The sequence below is a fragment of the Leguminivora glycinivorella genome, chromosome 10 (assembly GCF_023078275.1).
Source record: "Leguminivora glycinivorella isolate SPB_JAAS2020 chromosome 10, LegGlyc_1.1, whole genome shotgun sequence".
Taxonomy (NCBI): Eukaryota; Metazoa; Arthropoda; class Insecta; order Lepidoptera; family Tortricidae; genus Leguminivora; species Leguminivora glycinivorella.
Genome location: NC_062980.1, coordinates 8,138,397 through 8,147,184, shown reverse-complemented (window position 1 = coordinate 8,147,184; position 8,788 = coordinate 8,138,397). Strand labels below are relative to the sequence as shown.

Genomic DNA, 8,788 nt, shown 5'->3' with positions numbered 1-8,788 from the left:
GCGAGTACCAACTATTTATTTGGCAACTGAATTATTATATTGGAGACAATTTAAGAGATACAGTTTAATAGGAAAACGGCTGTCTATTAATATAAAATATACAGTTCTTTTAAAATATTTATGTAGCATATTAATACTAGACATGGCGAAACTATAAGGGTTCCTAGTTGACTACGGAACCCTAAAAAACCTGACACGTTAGTGGTTCATTTTGTATTTTACAAATTCCTTACTAAACTATACACATATAATAGCGGTCTAAATCTTATGTTTTTCATCAAAATTCGGCTTTTCAAAAGTGTGAGGATTGAGTGAGCATAAGAAACTATTTGTAAAAAATTAAATACGTAACTAGGTGATCTAAAATTTATAAAGGTAGGTTGGCATATTTTTTACTAAATGTTAGTATATAAATATTATATGTTAAATGAATACATTCACTGTTTTCGTTGGTAGTTTGTGAGAACTGAGTGAGCACATGTTAATGACTGTATCTTTTGATTTATCTTTTTACAAATTCAGAAATTCGTTTTACAATTGTTTTAGAACTTTTACTAAATGATCAGCATATTTTTTTTTTCGGAAAGTGCTCACTCAATCCACACGCACACGTTATAAAGAGCTCAAACTGTAGCTACATTATTAAATCTTTTTTTTATATATTTTTTGTTGAGGAAAAAAATGTTTTTTGAAGGAAAATTAAAAAAAATATATCCCCCTCCCTCCTTCTCTCCGAAGTTTACCAACGAAAATTCATTAATGTTTTTATCCGACATGGCTATTACTTATAATAAAAATTACAGGAAAAATTAAATCGTACACATTATCTTGAAAACATTTTTTTAATTTATAAAAAACCTTTTATATTTACCAAACGTCAGACTAAAACAAACGAATAATTAGGTACTGTGACTTATATTGAATGAGTGTTGCGTTGATGAATAACGTTTAAAAAAACAACAGTTAGTACCTAACTACGTTTTGTTAAAACAAATGCTTTTAGTAACTTAATCAACAACGTTTTCTTCTATCTTCTCTTGTCATTTAGTTAGGATATCTTTAGAGCCTTCAAGGACAACGCTCTCAACAAAATATATTTAAATTTCGCAGAATTATTTTATTTACGTTTTCTGCAGTTCGTTAAACTTATCTTTGATGAAAATTGAGAGAAACAATATGGCTACTTGTGTAGTTATTATACTTTTTACTTAATGAAAGTTTCGCCGGGCCGGCGCACTTTTATGTTTTTTAATCTTCTTTAATTGACCGTTTGTTTTACTTATCTACATGTACAAGTGTTGTAAAGTTTGTGGTGTCAGTCATACCTGCCACATAAAGAGGAAAAACGTTATTATCTATTGGGAGCAAAAAAAAACGCACCTACCTACACATAAATATCGCCGAAACCCAACGACGGATTTTTTATTCTAGTTAAAGTTACCTTAGTCCTTAGTGACGTCATTGATTTGTGATGGCATAATACTTTTAGAGGTAGAGGAATGGAGCTAATACTTTTTTGACACCTTTTGTAGCGTGCCCAGTAGGACATATCTTTCACTAAACTTGATAAGTCCTTTTACCAAGCAATGCAATTCAAGTAATTAGCAATGGATGCAAATGGGTTTTCGACTTGCATGATCGAGGAGCCAGGATAACTGTCCAGCTTCGTCGTTCCGATCGCTCAGAAAGGGAAGAGTTCATACGAAGATTACCGATTACGGGTCTCTAATAAAGGATCTTGAGTTCAAGATATACTGGTTCTCTTGAATCCTTTGCGCCTATAAGCCCATAGTGAATACTTGCTTAGAGTGCCACATCCTGCGTGCGCTGCCTTCGGCATACTGATTCCGCAGGTACGCCGCGAATCAGAAAGACTTAACTATCTATGAGATGACGAAAAGTTACTGTCTTCTGTCTTCGCTGTGTCACTTTTCTGATGCCGCGTGGCGCCTGCTCCTATGTCAACTAAGCGACGAATAGATATCCGTAAAATATATGTAACAACACAGACGTGTGAAATTAGATATTACATTTGTACATTTTATTTAACACACTCGCTGCCGGCAACAAGTATTAAAAGCATAGGCGTAATGATATGTTATTTTTAATTTAAAAGGTCCATTAAACTATGTATTACCAAGGATGATTTATATAGGATTTACAATCTTCATACTAAGAATCGTACCTCAATTTTCTAGCGCCACTATTAAATACTTGTGTATTTACGTGATATCATGGTAAAATAAAGAAAAATTTCACCACCCCCTTTCTTCCCGTGGGTGTCGTAGAAGTCGACTGTGGGATATGGGTTAAATTGTGTCGTAGGCGAGAGGCTGGCAACCTGTCACTGCAATGTCACAGTTTCGTTTTTTTTTTTTTTTACTTCATAGTTCATACTAAGAATCGTACCTCGATTTTTAGCGACACCCATTGAATACTATCATAACTACACTGATAATGCCTACAATTTTTTTTTCAATGTATATTGACGTGATATCATGATAAAGAAATAATTATGTCATTTTTCTTATAAAAAAACACGCAAAAATATTTGGGAAAATATAATTTAATTTTGGCCACTTCCAGGCTGCGAACAGCGCCATCTAGTTTTAAGCCTAAAAGGCCAATACATGTCAGTGGTACGCTTTTTTGTCTGAGCTTTGTCAGTTCAGTATTAAATCGTTCTTGGTATTACTAAAAACAATTTTATTGTAAAGTGATTAACATTTATGTAAATAGATGAAACACTCAATAAATAAACATTGAATCGTATTTTTACCTGCTATCGTCCAAATTATTAGAACCAAGATGCGAAGATAACGATATCAACACCCAAACCCTTATTTCACAACAGGAACTAACAGCCCGGCTAGCTCAGTCGGTAGAGCATGAGACTCTTAATCTCAGGGTCGTGGGTTCGAGCCCCACGTTGGGCGCATGTTTTTGCATTTTTTTTACGCAATTGCTTACAATTTACGCTGTAACTCATTATTTTTGTCCTTTATGTCGATTATAATTGTAACAATCAATCAATTGTCGCTGCGTGTGTCACGGCTGAGTCACACATATATCAAACGGACTGTAGTTTTTCGATAAGGAAATAACACAGACAGTGGTGTCGTAACTCATTGTTGCAGATCAATCTCTAACAAACATTTCACAAGTCATGAATGTTATAATTCATACATAAAATATTTTTTAATACATAACATGTTTACTGTGGAGCTCTTAATTGTAAACTTTATGGCTTTCTAATAATAATTACCAAGTTTACCAACATATGAAATAAAACTGTGGAAACGGATTATTTCATGAGTAACTATCGTGGTAACCGAAGACAATATTAATCGCCTATCTACTTAAGTAAGACTATAGTTTTCACATTGTCCGATCCGACAGAAAGGATGTCAAAGGCGTGTCAAAGATACTTTATGATATACCTGCAATATCGGTATTATCGGTCTTACATTTTGAATCTCGCATATGGGATTTTGTCACTAAAATACCGGTTGAAAACGGTGAATTGCTTATTATTTTCAGTGACAATTTTCTGAATTCGAACGCGTGAGACTCAAAAATCGGCCCGCAGGTGAAAACACACATACCGTGACACAAATGTGGGGGCGATGGACAATCGTGTTAAAGACGTTATTTGGCTTTCTGCGTTTTTTAAAGCATTCGCTTTTTTTCTCGCTACCTATAGAGAATAACGTAAAATACATATGCCTATAAAAGTCACAATAAACTTCGAAAATGCAGCCGCGATGCAAATTGAATCGGGTTCAATAAAGTATGCAAATATAATTATATCGCGCGTAAATCCCGTGATTTTTCACCTCCGATCAACCCCCGGGCCACGCGTAAGCTGACTGTGCAGTGATTAGCGAGTGCCGAGAATGTTCATCTCAAATCAACCAGTATTCGCTGGGTGCCGGACTTTCTACGTTAAACCTAATGTAGTCAAATTAGTTACAACTTTGATAGCCACAGTTGTAACTAATTTGACATTCCATACGATTACGTACGCCTCTGTCGCCAATCCTTCCCGAATGATGCTGATTAGGGGGCACTTTTATTTAAAAAAGTAAATTGTTGGTGTTAGGATTATGAATTTTCATAATAATTTCTACAAAATTTCGGTGCTTTTTCCGTTTTTACCGATATTTATTAATTTCGACCGTTTAAGTTCTACTGCACTACTAGGCATGACAATTCTACTCATTAATATGTACATATAACTGAGAACGAGTGTTCAATGCCACTAAATTTCCATTTTCTAAAGCTCGTAAATATTTCAAAAATATCGGTCAGGAGCTTAATCAGGAGTTTCTAATTATACTGGTCCCTCCTCATGTAGACTATCACAAGTGACATGAATGCACGGCTTTATTTAAATCGCGCCTTACACAACTTACCACCCTTTATTAAAAAAATAAACGAACTCTTTGTTACGGCGCCAGCTCCAATTATTCTGTAATCCACACCCACGGCGTACCCCCTAATTTCGGGAATCGGATTTGTCGGTAATGCTCGACTGTTGCATACAATCGGATCGGACTCAAGTTAACGACTACATTATAGGTAGACAAGTTTCTCGGTGACAATATTGTTTTGTATATTTATCAGTCAAAGTAGGTTAAACTTTAAAGCGTAGATAGATAGATAGATAGAATACTCTAAACGCGTAATGAGGTTCTAAAATTGTGTCGAGAGATGGACGGCAGTAAATTAATCTGACCACTTTTTGCAAGCATGATAAAAATGCGTATAATATAAGTATAATAATAAATATATCATTAATTACAGTTCACTCAATCGAGTGTATTTTCGTTGCACGCGCTATCTAGCGGCGAGTAGCGGTATCTTTACTAAGTATGTACATAGGTTAAAAGTACGCTTTAAATGATACCCAGGTATAGGACTAGGTGGCAGCACTTGTTGTACTAACAAGATTTATATAATAAAATAAATTAGAACTTAGCCATCTAGTAAGTTTGATAAAAAGATTGATAAAATTAAATATCCTATACATTTCATAAGAGTGTACTCTTATATATTTTTTTACATGAAATCATGGTCTTATAACGTATACCACAATTTCGAAATCACTTCATAAGCCGAAATAGCTCAGTTGGGAGAGCGTTAGACTGAAGATCTAAAGGTCCCCGGTTCAATCCCGGGTTTCGGCAGTTCTTTTGTTTTTGATGTTATTGACATCTTCTCAGATATTATCGCAATATGTAATGTAATAATTAGCAAATTATGAAGATGCGTTTAGAATTTTTAGTGTAGTCGTTTTGTGAAATGTATTTGTGCGTTTAAATCAATTTACAATAGGAACACTATAAGGAATTGTCGTATAATACAATTCGTTTAATACAATAATAATTATCATCAATTTAAGAAAAAACTTAAAAACCAAAAGCTATAAAATTAAAAAAATAACTGCATCGGCCGGGAATCGAACCCGGGCCGCCCGCGTGGCAGGCGAGCATTCTACCACTGAACCACCGATGCTCATGGTGAAGAGCTTGAAATTACGTTTCTATTCATAAATCACAAAACAGTGTAATCCTAATAATAAAATTAAATACATAATATGGATACAAAATAGTTACTACAATGAATAATGATAATGATGATTTATTTATAGTAGAGGTAACATACTAAATTATATAAAATGTATACAAGGTGCTCGCGAGGAACCCATATATAACTTTAACGGCATATTCTTGGTCACATTTTAAGACTAAAATGTCATATAAACTTTTCTAGATTTCGTCTAGTTTCAGAGTTATTGCCAATTTCAAAAAAACATTTCCGTATTGTTACTCAGTAGAAAAGGTCTTCTTAACGGCGCTGATGCGCAGTTGTGGAGCATAGCTCACAGTAGTCATTGATAGAATGTGACAAGAAAAACTTCCAAAAAATTTGGTTTTTAGAAAAATAAATTAAGGAAGTCATTTTATTTGCCAACTTCATGGATAAAAATTACTTTATATGTGAAAATACGTCCAAAAAAGTAAAAAAAAAAATTTTTTTTTTTCGCGAAAATTTTTAAAATTTCTTATAACATTTTTTTTTTCTTTTGGCCTCAGAAACGCGTGGTTCAAGTTATGAGGGTTCCTCGAGAGCACCTTGTATAGGTATTATAGGTAACGATAACGAGTATGCGAAAATTGCGTATCGGTAATATTGACACGCCGCATTTAAGTTTAAAGAATTAGTGAAGCAATAAAAATACGAACCTTTTATAGTTAACTGTCAACCAGTGTAGACAAATATATACAGCCAGCGTTACGCATAAAAGCAAAAAACTCATTTTTAAATCTCTTTGGATCGTAGAATTCGTACGTAGAACCAAGTAGAACACATCCCATAATATTATGTAACAAATACCTAAGGTGTAATACGTAAGGTACCAACTACCAACAATTAAAATAAATGTCAATTAAAAATAAATTACTGTTCTTAATTTGAACTAATATAAGTAATAAATAAATATTACAGACAGATAGATGTATTTTGCCGGCCCAAGCATATAGGTAGGTACCTACCCACATAAAGGTAACATATAAGGAAAACATATTAGTAATTCCAGTTCTGTAATTAAATAAATGAGTTATTAATGTATTATTGTGGAATTACGGGTCAAAGTGTTACAAGGCATGCTTATGTACCTATCGGTCTTTATTGAGGAGCTAGAAGACAACTCGAATAAGATAAAGCGGCCCGATTAGAATCATGATACCCAATCACTATTTATTTATTTAATCTTTATTGAACAAAGAAATACAATGTACAATAGGTGAACTTAATGCCATAAGTAGAGAGCGGATCTCAGGTAGCGATGGATATGATATGACTAGTGCAATTTTTTAAATACATGTCATGTGGTTTATAATAAGGTCTTACAATCTATTTGTATGTCTTTCCCATCACGGAACAATGGTGTTCCGGACTTTTGTGAGGCGTGCGCGGGGCCGAAGCCAACGCGTAGAGGCCCTTTTGACACTTTAATGAAATGTATCATGGGACACACGCAGAGGCAACACCCGCCAGGGTGTAAGGACTATTTGAGAGTTAATGGAACCTAAAATGAACTGGGCTATTGGATGAAAGTGATGGACTAAATACTGGGCTATGGGATAAAAAACCGGACGCCTGCCTAATAAAACGGTATCCAATTTTATTACAATCTATTATTATTACATCGCACACCGCAAACTTTACTGAATAATTAGATTAAATTAGTGTTATTTTTGCGACAAACTACAGAAAAACTAAAGAGAAGTATTTTATTCTAAACTAGCGACCCGCCCCGGCTTCGCACGGGTACTATACCTACATGTAAACCTTCCTCTACAATAAAAAACCGCATCAAAATCCGTTGCGTAGTTTTAAAGATACATAGGGACATAGGGACAGAGAAAGCGACTTTGTTTTATACTATGTAGTGATAAATGAGTTTTCCCCTCACTAGCTCGGAAACACGTGTTTTGTCCTTCAATACCAGCGGGTAAAAACGCATTTTATCCACTAGTGGGTAAAGTAATTTGACCTTGAATAAAGTCAAATTAACTGCTTTAAAATTGATAAAAGTAGGTGAATCTAGTAATAAAGATGATTTACCACATGTGGAACTACTGGAAGCAGTGATAAACGCATTTTTTGCGTTGTAGTTTCCTCGCTATAGTGAGGGGAAAAAATTTGTGTTACACTCGGGTGCAAATGTATTTTACTTCTCGTGTGTTAAAAAACTCGCAAGTTCAGGATTCTATTCTCGAACCACTCGCTTCGCTCGTGGTTCAACTATAGAATCCTTTCACTTGCTCGTTTTTCAATTCCACACTCGGCGTTAAAATACAACTTTGCCCCCTTGTATAACAAATAACTATTGTATACAGCGGGCCGATTTTTGAGTCTCATTTCACGCGTTCGAATTCAGAAAATTGTCACTGAAAATAATAAGCAAGTCACCGTTTTCAACCGGTATTTTAGTGACAAAATCCCGTATGTGAGATTCAAAAATCGCCCCCCGAGTAGGTAATTTTTATTGGAAATTGACATTATTGACTTAAGATATAACTTATAACTAAGTAGGTACCTAATTATTGTGACACATTCTGTACATTCATACTCTAACGCTTGCCAAGTTGGTGGACAGATAACTTGGGCTGTTTGAATTGAATAGGTATTTTCAGCATCATAAAGCTAGAATAGACGAACTAATCCGATGGCAATAAGGAGGCACACTGACTTTATATCCCGCCAGGCGGTGCCTGTGCAAGTGTCCTAGGCATGTCACTGTCATTCATATGTGAGAGAGAGAAAAAAATATCTTCTTCTCGCTCTCACGTATGAAATTCTTTATCTGTGCCATGGACTAATAAGGTGGCACCATCTGTCATAACCTTTGAGTGTGCCTCCTCATTTCCCTACATGGGAATCGCACGCTGACTTCACGCCAACCCAACGACTGCGGCACCCCGACGGCTTTAAAATATACAACTAGGCTGCAGTACTTGCAATCCGTCTGTACCGGCCTTTGCTAAATTTACTCTTATATGCTGAGGATCCTTATTTTGTAATCGACTGGCATAAAGGTGATAGACGTCTAAAAGGTCTAACGGATTTGCAATAACAATATAAGTGGGTTTGAATTCCCAACCTAAAGATACCGTACCGTGTCGAGGCAGCTCATGGCGAGTAAACGGCTCCTTCCATGAAACCCTCCAATAACTGTCCCATAAAAATATTCCGGGTTCAACGCTGACAATAAACCAAG

The 8,788-nt window shown here is 35.2% G+C and overlaps 3 non-coding genes across 3 annotated transcripts; 2 read left to right on the top strand and 1 right to left on the bottom strand.

Moving 5' to 3' along the window:
* Positions 1–2,863: 2,863 nt before the first annotated feature.
* Positions 2,864–2,936, top strand: Trnak-cuu. The gene has a single exon. It is a non-coding gene; the product is annotated as a tRNA-Lys (tRNA).
* Positions 2,937–5,116: 2,180 nt separating this feature from the next.
* Trnaf-gaa lies at positions 5,117–5,189 on the top strand. Its single transcript has one exon. It is a non-coding gene; the product is annotated as a tRNA-Phe (tRNA).
* A 257-nt stretch (positions 5,190–5,446) lies between these two features.
* On the bottom strand, positions 5,447–5,517 carry Trnag-gcc. The gene has a single exon. It is a non-coding gene; the product is annotated as a tRNA-Gly (tRNA).
* Positions 5,518–8,788: the final 3,271 nt, after the last annotated feature.